General features: G+C 38.1%; 1 protein-coding gene and 1 pseudogene across 4 annotated transcripts in view; both read left to right on the plus strand.

Moving 5' to 3' along the window:
* CNTN5 (contactin 5) overlaps nt 1-21,266 on the plus strand; it is a 1,290,695-nt gene that overhangs the window by 162,770 nt on the left and 1,106,659 nt on the right. The window lies entirely within an intron of this gene.
* Nucleotides 1,431-4,563, plus strand: LOC144295518 (60 kDa heat shock protein, mitochondrial-like; annotated as a pseudogene).

Consider the following 21,266-nt stretch of genomic DNA (forward strand, 5'->3'; position numbering starts at 1 on the left):
TTCATTATTGGTATATACAATTGCAAAATACTTCTATATATTGATTGTATACCCTGAGATGTTGCTAAATTCCTGTATCAGTTCTAGTAATTATTTGGTAGAGACTTGTGAATTTCTATATAAAATATCAAGTCAAGGGCAGCCCAGGTGTCTCAGCGGTTTAGCACCTCCTTTAGCCCAGGGCGTGATCCTGGAGACCGGGGATCAAGTCCCACATCGGGCTCCCCGCATAGAGGCTGCTTCTCCCTCTGCCTGTGTCTCTGCCCCTCTCTCTCTGTGTGTCTCTCATGAATAAATGAATAAAATCTTTTAAAAATAGAATATCAATTCATCTGCAAATAGTGAAAGATTTATTTCTTCCTTGCCTATCTGGATGCCTTATATTTCTTGTTTTATTACTGACACTGGGACTTCCAGTACCATTTTGAACAATGGTGAGAGTGTACATCCCTGTTATTCTTCTGACCTTAGGGGAAAAGCCATCAGTTTTTCCTCAGTGAGGATGATATTAACTGTGTGTCTTTCATACGTGGCCCTTATGATATTGAGGTATATTATTCCTTCTATCTCTACTTTCTTGTGGGTTTTTTAATAAATAAAGACTGCCATATGGGCAGCCCGGGTGGCTCAGCGGTTTAGCGCCGCCTTCAGTCCAGGGCGTGATCCCGGAGACCCGGGATGGAGTCCCACATCGGGCTCCCTGCATGGAGCCTGCTTCTCCCTCTGCCTGTGTCTCTGCCTCTGACTCTGTGTGTCTCTATGAATAAATAAATAAAATGTTAAAAAAAAAGAAAAAGGCTGCTGTAGGGGCACCTGGGTAGCTCGGTGGTTAAGCATCTGCCTTTGGCTCAGGGTGTGATCCCGGGGTCCTGGAATTGAGTCCTGCATCAGGCATCCCACAGAGAGACTGCTTCTCCCTCTGCATATGTCTCCACCTCTTTCTGTGTGTGTGTCTCTTATGCATAAGTAAATAAAGTCTTTAAAAAAAAAAAAGAAAGGATACTGTATTTTGCTAAATGCTTTTCCTGCATCTATTGAGAGGATCATATGGTTCTTATCCTTTCTTTTATTAATGTGGAGTATCACATTGATTGATTTGCAAATATTGAACCACCCCTGCAGCACAGGCCAGGAATAAATCCCATTGATCCTGGTGAATAACTCTTTTAATGCACTGTTAAATTTGATTTGCTAGTATCTTGTTGAGAATTTTTGTATCCATGTTCATCAGGGATAGGCTAGTTATATCCCTTTTATTGGGGTTCTTTGGTTTTGGAGTCAGGTAATGCTGGCCTTATAGAATGAGCTTGGAAATTTTCCTTCCATTTCTATTTTTTGGAAAAATTTCAGAAGAACAGGTATTAACTCTTCTTTAAATGTTTGATAGAAGGCAAACATGGGGCTCTGCCCCTCAGTCACCGCCGGCCTGCCCGCCTCGCCGCCCGCATGCTCCGCCACGGTCCTGCAGAAATGCTTCGATTACCTGCAGGCTTCCGCCAGATCAGGCCAGTGTCCAGAGCCCTGGCTCCTCATCTCACTCGGGCCTATGCCAAGGATGTAAAATTTGGTGACGATGCCTGTGCCTTAATGCTTCAAGGTGTAGATCTCCTAGCCGATGCTGTATCCATTACTATGGGGCCAAAGGGAAGAACAGTGATTATTGAACAGAGTTGGGGAAGTCCCAAAGTAACAAAGGATGGTGTGACCGTAGCAAAGTCAGAATAGAGAATCCAGAAGTGGACCCTCAACTTTATGGTCAACTAATATTCGATAAAGGAGGAAAGACTATCCATTGGAAGAAAGACAGTCTCTTCAATAAATGGTGCTGGGAAAATTGGACATCCACATGCAGAAGAATGAAACTAGACCACTCTCTTGCACCAGACACAAAGATAAACTCAAAATGGATGAAAGATCTCAATGTGAGACAAGAGTCCATCAAAATCCTAGAGGAGAACACAGGCAACACCCTTTTTGAACTCAGCCACAGTAACTTCTTGCAAGATACATCCACGAAGGCAAAAAGAAACAAAAGCAAAAATGAACTATTGGGACTTCATCAAGATAAGAAGCTTTTGCACAGCAAAGGATACAGTCAACAAAACTAAAAGACAACCTACAGAATGGGAGAAGATATTTGCAAATGACATATCAGATAAAGGGCTAGTTTCCCAGATCTATAAAGAACTTATTAAACTCAACACCAAAGAAACAAACAATCCAATCATGAAATGGGCAAAAGACATGAAGAGAAATCTCACAGAGGAAGACACAGACATGGCCAACAAGCACATGAGAAAATGCTCCGCATCACTTGCCATCAGGGAAATACAAATCAAAACCACAATGAAATACCACCTCACACCAGTGAGAATGGGGAAAATTAACAAGGCAGGAAACCACAAATGTTGGAGAGGATGCGTAGAAAAGGGAACCCTCTTACACTGTTGGTGGGAATGTGAACTGGTGCAGCCACTCTGGAAAACTGTGTGGAGGTTCCTCAAAGAGTTAAAAATAGACCTGCCCTACGACCCAGCAATTGCACTGTTGGGGATTTACCCCAAGGATACAGATGCAATGAAACGCAGGGACACCTGAACCCCGATGTTTATAGCAACAATGGCCACAATAGCCAAACTGTGGAAGGAGCCTCGGTGTCCAACGAAAGATGAATGGATAAAGAAGATGTGGTCTATGTATACAATGGAATATTCCTCAGCCATTAGAAATGACAAATACCCACCATTTGCTTCAATGTGGATGGAACTGGAAGGAATTATGCTGAGTGAAGTAAGTCAATCGGAGAAGGACAAACATTATATGTTCTCATTCATTTGGGGAATATAAATAATAGTGAAAGGGAATAGAAGGGAAGGGATAAGAAATGTGTGGGAAATATCAGAAAGGGAGACAGAACATGGAAGACTCCTGACTCTGGGAAACGAACTAGGGGTGGTAGAAGGGGACGAGGGTGGGGGGCGGGGGTGAATGGGTGACGGGCACTGAGGGGGGCACTTGACGGGATGAGCACTGGGTGTTATTCTGTATGTTGGTAAATTGAACACCAATAAAAAATAAATTTATTAAAAAATTTCAATTGACTTAAAAGACAATTATTAAAAATATCGGTATAAACTTGTTCAAGATGTTGCTAACAACACAAACGAAGAGGCTGGGGATGGCACCACTACTAGAACTGTCTTGGCACGCTCTATTGCCAAGGAAGTCTTTGAGATGATTAGCAAAGGTGCTAATCCTGTGGAAATCAGGAGAGTTGTGATGTTAGCTGTTGTTGCTGTAATCGCTGAACTTAAGAAGCAGTCTAAACCCGTGACAACCCCTGAAGAAATTGCTCAGGTTACTATGATTTCTGCAAATGGAGATAAGTTGGCAACATCATTTCTGATGAAATGAAAAAGGTTGGAAGAAAGGGTGTCATCACAGTAAAGGATGGAAAAACACTGAATAATAAATTGGAAATTATTGAAGGCATGAAGTTTGATCGAGGTTATATTTCTCTATACTTTATTAATACATCAAAAGGTCAGAAATGTGAATTCCAAGATGCCTATGTACTATTGAGTGAAAAGAAGATTTCTAGTGTCTAGTCCATTGTACCTGCTCTTGAAATTGCCAACGCTCATCGTAAGCCATTGGTCATAATTGCTGAAGATGTTGACGGAGAAGCTCTGAGTACACTTGTTTTAAATAGGCTAAAAGTTGATCTTCAGGTTGTGGCAGTCAAATCTCCAGGTTTTGGTGACAATAGAAAGAACCAGCTTAAAGATATGGCTATTGCTACTGGTGGTGCAGTGTTTGGGGAAGAAGGATTGACTCTAAATCTGGAAGATGTTCAGCCTCATTACTTAGGACAAGTTGGAGAGGGCATTGTGGCCAAAGATGATGCCATGCTTTTAAAAGGAAAAAGTGACAAGGATCAAATTGAAAAACGTATTCAAGAAATCATTGAGCAGTTAGATATCACAACTAGTGAATATGAAAGGAAAAGCTGAATGAACGTCTGGCAAAACTCTCAGATGGAGTAGCTGTGTTGAAGGTTGGTGGGACAACTGATGTTGAAGTGAATGAAAAGAAAGACAGAGTTACAGATGCCCTCAATGCCACAAGAGCTGCTGTTGAAGAAGGCATTGTTCTGGGAGGGGGTTGTGCCCTGCTTCAGTGCATTCCAGCCTTGGATTCAATAACTCCAGCTAATGAAGATCAAAGAATTGGTATTGAAATTATTAAGAGAACACTCAAAATTCCTGTTATGACCATTGCTAAGAATGCAGGTGTTGAAGGATCATTGATAGTTGAGAAAATTATGCAGAGTTCCTCACAAGTTGGTTATGATGCTGTGCTTGGAGATTCTGTGAATATGGTGGAAAAAGGAATCATTGATCCAACTAAGGTGGTAAGAACTGCTTTATTGGATGCTGCTGGAGCGGTCTCTCTGTTAACTATGGCAGAAGTTGTAGTCACCGAAATTCCTAAAGAAGAGAAGGACCAGGAATGGGTGAAATGGATGGAACGGGAGGTGGTATGGGAGGTGGCATGTTCTGATTCCTAGAATAGTGCTTTGCCAGAGGAAGCTCAAGGCTGTGTTCCTCAACCATAACTTAAGAGAAGTCAGTTGAAGGAAATGACTGAAGAAAAGGCTGGCTGATGTTTAAGAAAATTGCTATAACCATCAGTTATTTGTTTCAGTTGACAACATATAATGGTTTACTGCTGTCATTGTCCATGCCTACAGATAATTTATTTTGTATTTTTGAATAAAAAGACATTTGTACATTCCTGATAACTGAGTGCAAGAGCCATGTACCAATGTACTGCTTTAAACTTAAATAACTGAGGAATTTTTACTACTACTCTGTTAAAAGCAGGATTTTAGTGTTTGCCATCACCAGATGAAAAGTTAAGCAGCCTTTCTGTGGAGAGCAAGAATAATTGTGTACAAAGTAGAAAAATATCCAATTATGTGACAACCTTTGTGTAATAAAAATTTGTTTAAAGTTAAAAAAAAAAAAAAAACAAGGCAAACATGGGCATCTGGCCCTGAACTCTTGTTTTTTGGGAGATTTTTTTTTTTTTTATTCCTAAGTCAGTTTCTTTGCTGGTGATGGGTCTGTGCAAATTTTCTGTCTCTTCCTGTTTTTCAGTTTTGGTAGTTTATACATTTCTAGGAATTTTTCCATTTCTTCCAGATTGCTGAATTTGTTGGCATATGGTTACTCATAATATTCTCATATAATTGTTATATTTTCACAGTATTGATTTTGATCTCTCCTCTTTCATTCATGATTTTATTTATTTGCGTCCTTTTTCTTTTTGATACATCTGTTTGGGGTTTATTAATTTTGTTGATTCTTTTAAAGAATCAATTCCTACTTTTGTTGATCTGTTCTACTGTGTTTTTTTTTTTTATTTCTGTATCATTTATTTTTGCTCTAGTCTTAATTATTTCCCTTCTTCTGCTGGTTTTAGGCTTTATTTGCCAGTCTTTTTCCAGCTCCTTTATGTATAAGGTTAGTTTGTATATTTGAGACTTTTCTTGCATCCTGAGGTAGGCCTGTATTGCTATAAACTTCCTTCTTATGACTGCCTTTGCTACATCTGAAAGGTTGTGGACTGTCAGGTTTTCATTTTTATTTGCTTCCATGTATTTTTTTATTTCTTCTTTAATTTACTGGTTGACTCATTCATTCTTAAGTAGGATGTTCTTTAACCTCCATTTGTGGAGGTGGTTCTTCTAATATTTTTCTTGTAGTTGACTTCAAGTTTCATAGTGTTGTCTAAAAATACATATTTTATGAACTTAATCTTTGTGCAATGGTGAAGCCTGATTTTTTCCAATATGATCTATCTTGGAGAATGTTCTTTTTAAAAGATTATATTTATTTATTCATGAGAGATACACAGAGAGAGACATAGGCAAAGTGAGAAGCAGGGGAGTCCGATGTGGGACTTGATCCCAGGTCTCTGGGACCACACCCTGAGCCAAAGGCAGATGCTCAATCACTGAGCCACCCAGGCGTCCCTATGCTGGAAAACGTTCTATGTGCACTCTAAAAAGATGTCTATTCTGCTGCTTTAGGGTGATATGCTCTGAATATATCTGTTCAGTGATATGTGGTCCAGTGTGTTACAACGTTCTTTGACCACACTACTATACACTCAGAAATTGTAAAATTCCTAATAAAAACTTAGAATATATAAGATACTAAAATAGGTAGTGGAAGCATATGTACTTATATAAGAAAATGCATAAATATTTTAATAATTATTAATTTCATGTCAAACTCTTAGGAGCTATTTAATATTGAACAAAAATTTATTCCTCTAAACTTGAAATTCTCTAATATAAATTAGTTGAAATTAAGGTCCAGAACATAGAAATTCAACTTACAAACATTTTTATATAGCTACTCAATAATACATGAAATTCAGAAAATCAAAATTGGATGTATTTCCTCTTCTTTTCTTCAGGTGATATCACATCCTGAACATAAAAAGCATCTAAAAAGAACAACATAGAAATTCTGCAATAATAACCTTTTTTCACCTTCATCACACAAATATCATCCTGAATTTCTATCCCTCTTTACCCACACTTGTGTTTTTCTTCTTTTTGCTTTTGAGCCTGTCATTCCCAGTGCTTAGAATAGAAAGTGCTTTGCATTAAAGGCAAAGGATCTAAGTTCAAAAGATCCCTTAAAGGCAAAGGGATTTAAGTTCAAAACTCAACCTTATCACTTAATTTCTTAATATTAAGAACAAGGATTCACTTATTTGATTTATTACTTTCTAATTTTAAAGAAGAGATCATTATAATTCTGTGAGTATTGTAGGATAAATGAAATAATATGTGTAGTAAAGACAAAATCAATTTTACCCCTTCTTTTGAGCATTCTGTGATGCCTTTCTTTGTCTCTCAGCGTAGAATTAAAGATTTTTTTCCACATCATCTCGCTGACCTTGTGTATTCATTTGCTTCTACACTACTTCATATTATTGCACTTACTAGCTTAAACCCTAAGCTCCCCCCCCCCATAATGATGAAATCTGAAAGCGTAAATTTAACACTTTGGCAAACACTAGATATAGAATTGTATAAAAATAATTTTATCAGATACGGGGCCTTTATAGAGAGTAAATAACTTTATTGGCTGAGAATTAGAGAATTCTGAATACTCTGAGGAGGTTGGTCTTCTCAGCATGATCATAAAGTACAATAAACTGAGGATACTACTGCAGGCAAGTTAGGAGGGGTAAAAGTCCAAATAAGAAGATTAAAAGTATATATGCTCTGCCTCTGGTTATCATGATTATGGATATTCTAATCATGTTTATTAACATTTAAAGGTAAAACAAATCAAGACATTGGAAAAAATTTAACTGGCAAAAAGAAATAAAAGACACACATAGCTTTTTATCAAAGGTTTATACGTCTTAATATTTTTGTTGGATATTTTGTGTATTATAAAATATTACTGTTGTCCCTACAAAGTGGGAAAAGTGGAGAGTACTTGCTCTTTTGTAAGTAATTTTACTCTAAAGAATATTTAGACTTTCTTATTGAAGAGAGAGGTGTTTTTTTTTGTTTATTTGTTATTTTTGTTAGTTTTATTTTGTTGGAACTGTTTCTAATTTTATCTCAACATTATATAGAGCTTTAAATAAAACTATTTGTTATTTTGAAGATAGCCTCAGTTATATTCTAGCTTGTATTCTCTGTATCATCTATGATGTTAATGTTTAATATTTTTAATAAATCCCTATGAAAATATGCATATATGAAAGAAAGAGGGAAAGAGTAGGGCAAGAAACATTATCAGTGATGATGCTATTGATGTTGGTGATAATTAGAAGGAAGATAAATTACAGAAAACAGGGCATAAAGGCCAAGTTCACCAATATAACAGTTTAGTGATGAGAATCTAGTAGTAGAGTGTTGGCTTTGGAGATTGAGCAAGAAAGATTACATAAAAAATTATTTTCAAAAAAATTTCAATAAATTGCAGATAAATAAATGAAGGAAAGAAGTCAAATTTCCATCTGATTCCTATGTTTCAAGTGTGATGAATAGGATTATGTTTATGCTGCTGATGACAATGGGTAAGATAAAACATGAAGTGAACCTTGCAGGCTAAATGGTCATTTAATTTTATACTCAAAGTTGAAATGATGATAAAAATTTATGAGAAATTGCTTTTGTGTCAGTTATTGCTACAATAACACTGTATGACCAGCCATTAGGAATATAATGTTTTTGTTTTTTTTTTAAACCCAGTTTATCTCATGCTCAATTGTCTGTGGGGTCAACTCCAACTGAGTTGATATAGGCTGATTTCACCTGGATTTGGTCTCTGCTATGGCAGGCCTGCTTCATATGTCTTTATTCCTCTGGGATCAGCAGGGCACCTGGAGCAGATTTTTCTCATGAATATGACAAAAATGTAAACAGGCAAATGGAGAAACACAATGTCTCCCAGTTTCATAACTCATACAGTATCCCATCCTCCCATTTTCCACTGGTTAAATCAAGTTGCTTAGCCAAACTCAACACAGTGGGTAAGGAAATGCACTCTCATTAGATGAATTTGCAAAGTCATTTTGCAAGGGATGTGGATATAGGGAGAGGTAAAGAATTACAATTTGCCCAGTTTTAAGTACATGACTATATCTTAAACAAAACAAAACAAAACAAAAAGTTCCAGTATGTGCATTTGAAATAAGTATAGAGAGATGTTAAAAAAAAAAAGTCATTCCAAACAAGAAAGTCATTAGTATTGTCCCTTATACTAAGCTGATGATACCTGCATGGGTGGCTCAGTTGGTCAAACATCAGACTTGAGATTTCAGCTTAGGTCATGATCTCATGAGTAGTAGATCTCATGATCTCATGAATCATGAGTTTCATGATTTCAATCTCATGAAATTGAGCCACATGGGGCACCATGCTCAGTGGAGATTCTGCTTGAGATTCTCTCCCTCTACCTCTACCCCATTCACTGTTTCTCTCTTAAATAAATAAATAAGTCTGAAATGAATATTGCACTGTATGTTAACTAATTGGAATTTAAATTTAAAAATTTAAAAATTGAAAAATAATAAAAAGATAAATGACCCAATTAAAAACAAAATGTGCTATGTACATATAGTGGAATATTAGCCAACCTTAAAAAAGTAAATCCTATTACGTGTTACAATATGGATGAACTTTGAAGACGTTATGTTAAATGAAATAAGCTAGTCACAAAAGGACAAATACTATATGATTCCACTTATATGGGATCTAAAGTAATCTAATTCATGGAAACAGAAAGTAGAATGGCAGTTATTAGGGGCTACAGAGAGAAGAGAAAGGATTATTTAATGGGATAGAATTTCAGATTCGCAGATTCTAAGGATTCTAAAGACTGGTTTCACAACAATGAATATATTAACACTATTAATTAATTAATATTAATTAATTAATATTTAGTAATTAATTAATATTTAATATATTAAATATATTAACACTACTAAACTATACATTTTAAATGATTAAGATGATCAGAACAAAACAAAACAAAACATCAGATAATGTAGGTTCTATCCATCCCATTACCATGCATGCTTCAGCATTGCTTCCCAATACGTTACAGGCATGTGGATTTGTTCAGTCTACTTTGGTTAAACCTTCAGACTCTCTTTTAGAGCTGAACACTCTTCCATAACTCCATCGAGCTCTGGGTTCTGCCAAAGTTCTGTCCTGAATTGATCTATTATCAGAACCATATTGCCATTAACCGATTTTGAATATTACAGGGTCCAAGCTGTGCTCCCTGGAACGAATTTTATATTCTATGATAACTTAGGTATTATTTATGTCATAAACAACGTTTCTTAGATATTCCTCTTGCACATCTCCTTATCTATATACTACTTATTTCACAATCAGGCCCAGATATGGATATCAGTGCCCAAGGTACAATTCAGACTTCTACAACGTTTATTGTAGCTTGCCCTGTATAAATTACTTCATAGTCTTTTGTGTACCTAACCCCTACTAAGAATGACAGAGAGATTTAGGCACACTTCCCTTTAATTACTCCTGTCACTGCATGCCAATTAACCTGACAGTAATTTGCCCCAGGTGCACTGTGTTTCTGTTGCCATTTGCTGCCATACTTCTCTGCCATGATGGAATAGGGTGAAGGAAGAAGTTGAAGGAAACTGTTTAGCTATTATGATACAGGCACAAAACTTAAAGTGTAAAGTATTTGGCACTCTGGAGATTAGGAAGGAAAGAAGGAGGGAAGGAAAAAAATTAATCTAATATCTATTTATTTTGTGCCAGGGAAAACTTGCTAGGTGGCAGTTTACCTCCTTTCAAAACTCATAATGGGAATAACCCTCACCTTAAATAGTATTCTTGTGATTTTGCTTGTAAGGACCATGAGGCTTACAGAGACTTATTGATGAGAACTTGCTTCCCAGTGCAATAATCTTGAAACTTCTGTGGGGTCCTTCAGTACTATTTTACAGAATTGGGCTTCAAGAAAGTTCCTATTGTTTTTTGATACCATCTAACAGCAAAATATTGACTGTCTGGTCTCTGGGGAAGAAATGTAGGTGTAGTTCAATTTATGAAGATGTATTTCCAAATATATAAAATATAGATTTTCCCTTGCATTTTAATTCTGTATTATATAATAAAGTACAATGGATTTTAACATGTGAAAAACACTTATAACTATTTTCACAAATTAAAGATTTCCTTAAAATTCAGTATTAACTATAGTTGCTGATTTTCATATAATATTGCTTATGCAAGTGCTATCTCTGTTACACTTCTACTCTTGATTTTATAACCTTAAAATGATATTTCACCTTTGGAAATATGGCTTGTAAAAATGAAATGTTAATATCAGATAAATATTTAAGTTTTAATTTTAGTTAACATACTAGTGCTATATTATGTTCAGTTTTACAATACATTAATTCAACAGTGCCCTAAATCACCCTGTGTCATCACAGCAACTGTGTTCCTTAACTTCCATCACCTGTTTAACCCATAGTCTACTCTGGTAACTATCAGATTGTTCTCTATAATTCAATGTCTGTTTCTTGCTTCGAATCTCTCATTTATTCCTCTACGTTTTTGTTTCTTAATTACAGATATAAGTGAAATCATATGGCATTTGTCTTTCTCTGTCTGACTTATTTCACACTCTCTACCTCTATCCATGTCCTTGCAAACGACATTTCATTTTTATGGTTGAGTAAGTAGTGTGATTGCTGTATTGCAAGGTAGTTCTTTTTTTAAGATTTATTTATTTATTTATTCATGATACACATAGAGAGAGAGAGGCAGAGACAGAGGAGGAGGGAGAAGCAGGCTCCATGCCGGGAGCCCGATGCGGGACTCAAAACGCGGGACTCCAGGATTGTGCCCTGGGCCAAAGGCAGGCGCCAGACCGCTGAGCCACCCAGGGATAACCGGTAGTTCTATTTTTAATATTTCAAGGAACACCCACATTTTTCAGAGTGGTGGCACCAATTTGCATTCCCATGGACACTGCAAATGGGTTCTTTTCCATTTCTCCATATTGTCATCAACACAATAGTTTCTGTAGTTTCTCATGTTTTTTATTTTAACTATTGTGTCAGGTGTGAGATGATATCTCATGGTAATTTTGATTTGCATTCCCCTGATGATAAGTGATGATGAATATCTTTTCACATGTCTATTGGCCATCTGAATGTCTTTGGAGAAATGTCTGTTCATGTCTTTTTTTTATTATTTCAAACAAATTTTATTTATTTATTTTTAATTGGAGTTCAATTTGCCAACAAATGCATAACACCCAGTGATCATCCAATCAAGTGCCCCCTCAGTGCCCGTCACATAGTCACCCCCAAACCCTGCCCACCTCCCTTTCCACCACCCCTTGTTCGTTCCCCAGAGTTAGGAGTCTCTCATGTTCTGTCACCCTAACTGATATTTCCCACTCATTTTCTCTCCTTTCTTTTTTATTCCCTTTCAATATTTTTTTATATTCCCCAAAATGAATGAGACCATATAATGATTGTCCTTCTCTGATTGACTTATTTCACTCAGCATAATACCCTCCAGTTCCTTCCATGTCTAAGCAAATGGTGGGTATTTGTCAGTTCTAATGGCTGAGTAATATTCCATTGCATACATATACCACATCTTCTTTATCCATTCATCTTTCGATGGACACCGAGGCTCCTTCCACAGTTTGGATATTGTGGACATTGCTACTATAAACATTAGGGTGCAGGTGTCCCAGGGTTGTACTGCATCTGTATCTTTGGGGTAAATCCCCAGCAGTGCAATTGCTGGGTCGTAAGGCAGGTCTATTTTTCACTCTTTGAGGAACCTCCACACAGTTTTCCAGAGTGGCTGCACCAGTTCACATTCCCACCAACAGTGCAGGACGGTTCCCCTTTCTCCACATCCTCTCCAACATTTGTTGTTTCCTGCCTTGTTATTTTTCCCCATTCTCACTGGTGTGAGGTGGGATCTCATTGTGGTTTTGATTTGTATTTCCCTGATGGCAAGTGATGTGGAGCATTTTCTCATGTGCTTGTTGGCCATGTCTGTGTCTTCCTCCGTGAGATTTCTGTTCATGTCTTACTCATTTCATGACTGGACTGTTTATTTCCTGGGTGTTGAGTTTAATAAGTTCTTTATAGATCTTGGAAACTAGCCCTTTATCTGATACGTCATTTGCAAATATCTTCTCCCATTCTGTAGGTTGTCTTTTAGTTTTGTTGCCTGTATCCTTTGCTGTGCAAAAGCTTCTATCTTGATGAAGTCCCAATAATTCATTTTTGCTTTTGTTTCTTTTGCATTCGTGGATGAATCTTGCAAGAAGTTACTGTGGCCGAGTTCAAAAAGGGTGTTCTTGTGTTCTCCTCTAGGATTTTGATGGAATCTTGTCTCACATTTAGATCTTTCATCCATTTTGAGTTTATCTTTGTGTATGGTGTAAGAGAATGGTCTAGTTTCATTCTTCTGCACGTGGATGTCCAATTTTCCCAGCACCATTTATTGAAGAGGCTGTCTTTCTTCCAGTGGATAGTCTTTCCTCCTTTGTCGAATATTAGTTTACCAAAAATTGAGGGTCCACTTCTAGATTCTCTATTCTGTTCCACTGGTCTATGTGTCTGTTTTTGTGCCAGTACCACACTGTCTTGATGACCACAGCTTTGTAGTACAACCTGAAATCTGGCATTGTGATGCCCCCAGCTATGGTTTTCTTTTTTAATATTCCCCTGGCTATTTGGGGTCTTTTCTGATTCCACACAAATCCTAGATGATTTGTTCCAACTCTCTGAAGAAAGTTCATGGTATTTTGATAGGGATTGCGTTAAATGTGTAAACTGCCCTGGGTAGCATTGATATTTTCACAATATTAATTCTTCCAATCCTTGATGGAATATTTTTCCATCTCATGAGTCTTCCTCAATTTCTTTCAGAAGTGTTCTTTAGTTTTTAGGGTATAGATCCTTTACCTCTTTGGTTAGGTTTATTCCTAAATATCTTATGATTTTGGGTGCAATTGTAAATGGGATTGACTCCTTAATTTCTCTTTCTTCAGTCTCATTGTTAGTGTATAGAAATGCCACTGATTTCTGGGCATTGATTTTGTATCCTGCCACACTTCCAAATTGCTGATGAGTGCCAGCAATCCTGGAGTGGAGTCTTTTGGGTTTTCTGTGTACAGTATCATGTCATCTGCAAAGGGGGAGAGTTTGACTTCTTTGCCAATTTGAATGCCTTTTATTTCTTTTTGTTGCCTGATTGCTGAGGCTAGGACTTCTAGTACTATGTTGAATAGCAGTGGTGAGAGTGGACATCCCTGTCTTGTTCCTGATCTTAGGGGAAAGGCTCCCAGTGCTTCCCCATTGAGAATGATATTTGCTGTGGGCTTTTCGTAGATGGCTTTTAAGATGTTGAGGAATGTTCCCTCTAACCCTACGCTCTGAATAGTTTTGATCAGGAATGGATGCTGTATTTTGTCAAATGCTTTCTCTGCATCTTTTGAGAGGATCATATGGTTCTTGGTTTTTCTCTTGCTGATATGATCAATCAGGTTGATTGCTTTACAAAGGTTGAACCAACCGTATCCTGGGGATAAATCCCACTTGGTCATGGTGAATAATCTTCTTAATGTATTGTTGGATCCTATTGGTTAGTATCTTGTTGAGAATTTTTGCATCCATGTTCATCAGAGATATTGGTCTATAATTCTCCTTTTTGGTGGGGTCTTTGGTTTGAAATTAAGGTGATGCTGGCCTCATAGAACGAGTTTGGAAGTATTTCATCTCTTTCTATTTTTCCAAACAGCTTTAATAGAATAGGTATGGTTTCTTCTTTAAACGTTTGATAGAATTCCCCTGGGAAGCCATCTGGCCCTGGACTTTTGTGTCTTGGGACATTTTTGATGACTGCTTCAATTTCCTCCCTCGTTATCAGCCTGTTCAGGTTTTCTATTTCTTCTAGTTCCAGTTTTGGTAGTTTGTGGTTTTCCAGAAATGTGTCCATTTCTTCTGGATTGCCTAATTTATTGGCGTAAAGCGGCTCATAGTAAGTTTTTAAGATCGTTTGTATTTCCTTGGTGTTGGTAGTGATCTCTCATTTCTCATTCATGATTTTATTAATTTGAGTCTTTTCTCTCTTCTTTTTAATAAGGTTGGCTAATGATTTATCTCTCTTATTAATTCTTTCAAAGAACCAACTCCTGGTTTTGTTAATCTGTTTGGTTTCGATTAAGATCTGATTTGTGACCCAGTATGTGGTCTATTCTGGAGAAAGTTCCATATGCACTTGAGAAGAATGTGTTTTCAGTTGCTTTGGATGTAAAGTTCTGTAAATATCTGTGAAATCCATCTCGTCCAGTGTATCATTTAAAGCTCTTGTTTCTTTGCAGAGGTTGTGCTTAGTAGATCTGTCAATTGTAGGAAGCGCTACATTCAAGTCACCAAGTATAAGTGTATTATTATCTAAGTATGTCTTAACTTTGGTTATTAATTAATTGATATACTTGGCAGCTCCCACATTCGGGGCATAAATATTTTGATGATTGTTAGGGCCTCTCGTTGGATAGATCCTTTAAGTATGATAGTGTCCCTCTTCATCTCTTTGCAGTCTTCAGGATAAACTTATTTTATCTGATATAAGGATGGCTACCCCTGCTTTTGAGGACTATTTGAACGGTAAATGGTTCTCAAACCTTTTATTTTCAGTCTGTAGGTGTGCTTAGGTCTAAAATGAGTCTCTTGTAGACAGCAAATAGATGGGTCTTGCTTTTTTACCCAGTCTGAAACCCTACGCCTTTTGATGGGGTCATTAAGCCCGTTCACGTTCAGAGTTACTATTGAAAGATATGAATTTAGTGTCATCATGATACCTAGTCAGTCCTTGTCTTTGTGGATTGTTCCCTTGGACTTCCTTTTTCTATTACAGAGTCCCCCTGTGTATTTCTTGCAGAGCTGGCTTGGTGGTCATATATTCTTTCAGTTTCTGCCTATCTTGGAAGCTCTTTATCTCTCCTTCCATTCTGAATGAGAGCCTTGCTGGGTAAAGTATTCTTGGCTGCATATTCTTCTCATTTAGGACCCTGAATATATCCTGCCAGCCCTTTCTGGCCTGCCAGGTCTCTGTGGAGAGGTCTGCTATTAATCTAATATTTCTCCCCATAACAGTTAGAGATTTCTTGTCTCTTGCTGCTTTAAGGATCTTCTCTTTATCTTTGGAATTTGCAAGTTTCACTATTAAATGTCAAGGTGTTGAGCGATTTTTATTGATTTTAGGGGGAGATCTCTCTAGCTTCTGGATCTGAATGCCTGTTTCCCTTCCCAAGTTAGGAGAGTTCTCATCTATGATTTGTTCAAATACATATTCTGGACCTCTGTCCCTTTCGGTGCCCTCAGGAACCTGAATTAAATAGACATTTTTCCTTCTGAGGCTGTCATTTATTTCCCTTAACCTATCCTCATGATCTTTTAATTGTTTTTCTCTTTTTCCTCAGTTTCCTTGCCATCAACTTGTCTTCTATGTCACTCACTCGTTCTTCTACCTCATTAACCCTCGTCATTAGGACCTCTAGTATGGATTGCACCTCATTTAATGAATTTTTAATTTCTGCCTAATTAGATCTAAATTCTGCCATCATAAAGTCTCTTGAATCCTTTATGCTTTTTTCTAGAGCCACCAGTAACTTTATAATAGTGCTTCTGAATTGGCTTTCTGACATTGAATTGTAGTCCAAATTTTGTTACTCTGTGGGAAAGACTGTTTCTGATTCCTTCTTTTGAGGTGAGTTTTTCCTTCTAGTCATTTTGCTCAGTGCAGAGTGGCCAAAAACAAGTTGTATTGGGAAAAAGAGAAAAAGAGAAGAGAAAAAAGAAAAAAAAAAAAAAAAAGGAAGAAGAAAAAAAAGGGGGGGATAGAAAAGAAAAAACATGGGGGGAGTATCCTCTGATTCTACATACTGTAAATCCTTCGACTTCCCTTGGAACTTTCCGGTGCTGCTTGGTCAATAGCTTGCTTTTCCCCTGTCCTTCTAGCTGGTCTTCTGGGGGATCAGCCTGCTGTGCTGATTCTGAGGTGTGTGTACCTGCCTGGTGCACAGCTCAGTGGGGGTTGTTTATCCTGTTTATCTGATGAGGCCGCTGTGAGGCTCAGTGGGGGCTTTTTACCCCGTGAGGCCCCAGGAGGAACAACCGCAGTGGCGGGGCCAGCTCTGCAGCCCTGGAGTCAGCCCCCGAAGGAACTCCGGAGCTCTCCGTCTGCAGGGCCTGGAGGCTCCGGGCGGGGCCGCTGATCTGCTCAGCTGGGGCAGGAGCGTCCTCGCTGTCCTGGGCCCTCCCGGCCTCTGCCTGTCCCGGGGGAGGCCGGATCCTGGTCTGTGTCCCGGCGCCCTGGGCTCCGGGGTCTGTGCTGTTGGTTTCGCGCTCCCGCCCCGCAGCCCCCTCCGCGGAGCCGCCCCCGAGCCCTCCGAGCTGCTCCCGCCCCGCAGCCCCCTCCGCGGAGCCGCCCCCGAGCCCCCCGAGCTGCCCCCGCCCCGCAGCCCCCTCCGCGGAGCCGCCCCCGAGCCCCCCGAGCTGCTCCCCCCCGCAGCCCCCTCCGCGGAGCCGCCCCCGAGCCCCCCGAGCTGCTCCGGGTCCCCCGTGCGCGCTGCAGCCCTTAGGGAGCTCGGGGCGCTCTCCCGGGGCGCAGGTGCCTGTCAGTGTCCCCGGGAGCCCGAGGGCATCCCCGCCCTCCTGGGTCCTGCTCCACCTCCCCGCGAGCCCCTTTCCCCCGGGAAGGTCGGTGCAGCTCCTGCTCCTCCGGGACGGGGCTCTCCTGTCCTGGGGACACTCGCCCCGGCCTCAGCCCGGCTCCTCGCAGGACGCCTCCCCCTTGGATGCTTTTTTATTTATTTTTTTTCCGTCTTCCTACCTTGATAGAAGCGTGAACTCTTCTCACTTTAGCATTCCAGCTGTTCTCTTTTTAAATCTCAGACCAAATTCATAGGTTTTCAGGGTGATTTGAAGGTTATCTAGGTAATTAGGTGGGGACAGGTGACTTGGGGACCCTACTCTTCCGCCGTCTTGCCCACTCCCTCCTGTTCATGTCTTCTACCCATTTTAAATTGGGTTGTTTTTTCCTTGTTGAGTTTCATAAGCTTTTTATGTATTTTGGATACTAACCCTTTATTGAATATATAATTTGCAAATATCTTCTCCCATTCCATATGTAACTTTTTAGTTTTGATGATTATTTCCTTTGCTATGCAGAAGCTTTTTATTTTGATATAGTCCTGTTTATTTTTGCTTTTATTTTCCTTGCTTCAGGAGACATATCTAGAAAAAGTTGCTAATAGCCAATGCCAAAGAAATCACTGCCTGTGTTCTCCATTAGAATTTAATGGTTTACTGTCTCACACTTAGGCCTTTAATACATTTTGAATGTATTTTTGTGTATGGTGTGAGAAAGTGTTCCAGTTTCATTCTTTTGCATATTGCTGTCCAGTTTTTACAAAATCATTTGTTGAAGACCCTTTTTTTTCTGTTAGATATTCTTTCTTACTCTGTCAAATATTAATTGGCCATATGGTTACAGGTGTATATCTGGATTCTCTATCCTGTTACATTGATCTATGTGTCTGTTTTTGTGCCAGTACCATACTGTTTTGCTTCCTACAGCTTTGTAATATAACTTGAAGACTGAAATTGTGATATCTCCAGCTTTTCTTTTCTTTTTATTTTTTTTAATATTTTATTCATTTATTTGAGGGAGAGTGAGTGAGGGAATAGCATGAGCAAGGGGAGAAGGAGAAGCAGACCCCTTGTTGAGCTGGAAGCCTGATGCAGGGCTCAACCCCTGGACCCTGGGATCATGATCTGAGCCAAAGGCAGAGGCTCAACAGATTGAGTCACCCAGACACCTTGCTTTTCTTTTTCCAAATCGGTTATTCAGTGTCTTTTGTGGTTTCATACATATTTTGGAAGTTTTTTGTTTTTTTGTTTTTTTGTTTTGTAACTCTGTAAACAATTCTATTGGTGTTTTGAAAGGGGTTGCATTAAATGTGTACATTGCTTAAGAAGTACAGACATTTTAACAATATTTCTTCTTCCAATCCATAGGCATAAAATGTCTTTCCATTTTTTGTGTGTCATCTTCAATTTCTTTCATCTGTGTTTTATAGTTTTCAGAGTACAAGTCTTTTACCTCTTTGGTTAGATTTATTCCTAGGTAGTTTATTTGTTTTTGGTTCACTTGTAAATGATATTGTTTTCTTTATTTCTCTTTCTGCTACTTCACTATTGGTGTATAGAAATACAACATATTTCTGTACATTGATTTTGTATCCTGGGGCTTTACTCAACTCATTTATCAGTTCCAGCAGTTTTTTTGGTGGAATCTTTTGTTTTTTCTACATACAATATCACGTCATCTGGATACAGTGAGAGTTTTACTTCCTGCTTACCAATTTTGGATGTCTTTTTATTTCTTTTTGTTATCTGATTGCTGTGGCTAAGACTTCCAGTACTATGTTAAATAAAAGTAAGAGTGGACATCCCCTTCTTGTTCCTGACCTTAGGGGAAAGCTCTCAGTTTTTTTCCCCCCACTAAGGATTATGTTAGCTGTGGATTTTTCATAGATGGCCTTATTTTGTTGATGTATGTTCCCTCTAAACCTATCTGTTGAGAGTTTTTTTATCATAAATTCATGTAGTACTATGTCAAATGCATTTACTGCATCTATTGAAAGGATCATATGGCTTTTATCCTTTCTCTTATTAATGTGATGTATCAGGATGATTGATTTGGGTATCTTAAACCACACTAGGCAGTCCAGGAATAAATCCCATTAATCATGGTCACTGATACTTATAATGTACTGTTGGATTCAGTTTGCTAGGATTTTACTACATTTTCACTTGTGTTCATCAGTCGTATTGGCCTATAGTTCTCTCTCTCTCTCCCTCTCCCCACCTAATGTTTTTATCTGGCTTTGTTATCATCTTCAAGGATGATTTGGAAATTTTCCTTCCTTTTCTATCTTTTGGTGTATCTTGAGAAAAAATATATTAATTCTTCTTTAAGCATTTGGCAAAATTTACCTGTGAAGCCCTCTGGTTCTGTGCTTTTGTTTTTTGGGAGGTGTTTGATTAATGATTAAATTCTTTGCAGTTTATCTGTCAGTTCAAGTATTCTTATCTTCCTGTTCCAGTTTTGCTATTTCATAAGCTCATATGTTTCCAGGAAGTTACCTATTTCTCCAGGTTGTCCAATTTGTTGACATATAGTATTTCTGAATATTCTTTTAGAATTATTTGTGTTTTGTGGTGTTGGTTATTTTTTTTTCCTCTCTCATTGATAATTTTATTTACTTGAGACTTTCTTTTTCTTTTCTTGATAAGTCTGGCTGGAAGTTTTATTTTATTGATGTTTTCAAAGAACCAATTACTGGTTTCATTGATTTTTTTTTTTTTAGTTTCTATACACTTATTTCTGATCTAATATTTATTATTTATTTTATTCTGCTGGTTTTAGGTTTTGTTTCTTGTTCTTTTTCTAGATCATTTAGGTATAAAGTTAGGTTGTTTGAAATTTTTCTCAAGTTTTGAGCAATAGGCCTATATTGCTATAAACAATCCTCTCAGAACCATTTTTGCTGGATTCCAGATATTTTGGACCATTGTATTATCATTTTCATATTTTCCATGTCCTTTTTTAAAAAAATAATTTTAATTTTTGATTTAAATTCAATTAACTAACATATAGTGTATTATTAGTTTCAAAGGTAGAGTTCAGTGATTCATCATGTATGTAACACTCAGTGCTCATTACATCATGTGCCCTCTTTCATGTCCATCAGTTTGTTTCCTATGATTAGCAGTCTCACATGGTTTGTCTCTCTCTCTCTCTGATTTTGTCTTGTTTTATTTTCCCCTCCCTTCCCTTATACTCTTCCACATATGAGTGAAATCATATGATAATTATCTTTCTCTGACTAACTTATTTTGCTTAGCATCATACCCTCTAGTTCCATCCATGTCATTGCAAATAAAGATTTCAATTTTTTGGTGACTGAATAATATTCCCCCAAATATATGCCACATATTTTTTATGCATTCATCTGTCAATGGACATCTGGGCTCTTTCCATAGTTTAGCAATTGTGACATTGCTGCTATAAACTTTGGGGTGCAGATGCCCCTTCAGATACATTTGTATCTTTGTGTTATACAGTTAGTAGTGCAATGCTGGGTGACAATGTAGCTCTATTTTTAACTTTTGGAGGAACTCCCATACTGTTTTCCAGAGTTGCTGTAGCAATTTGCATGCCCACAGCAGTGTTAAAGAGTTCTCCTTTTTCTGCATCCTCACCCACATCTATCATTTCCCGACTTGTCAATTTCAGCCATTCTCACTGGTGTGAGGTGGTGTTTCACTGTGGTTTCAGCCATTCTCACTGGTGTGAGGTGGTGTTTCACTGTGGTTTTGATTTGTATTTTCCTGATGGCAAGTGATGTGGAGCATTTTCTCATGTGCTTGTTGGCCATGTATAGGTCTTCTTTGGAGAAAGGTCTGTTCATGTCTTCTGCCCACCTCTTGATTAGATTATTTGTTCTTTGGATGTTGAGTTTGAAAAGTTCTTTATAGATGTTGGATACCAACCCTTTATCTGATATGCCCTTTGCAAATATCTTCTCCAATTCTGTCAGTTGTTTTTTGGTTTTGTTGACTATTTC

Source organism: Canis aureus, chromosome 23, assembly GCF_053574225.1.
Source record: "Canis aureus isolate CA01 chromosome 23, VMU_Caureus_v.1.0, whole genome shotgun sequence".
Taxonomy (NCBI): Eukaryota; Metazoa; Chordata; class Mammalia; order Carnivora; family Canidae; genus Canis; species Canis aureus.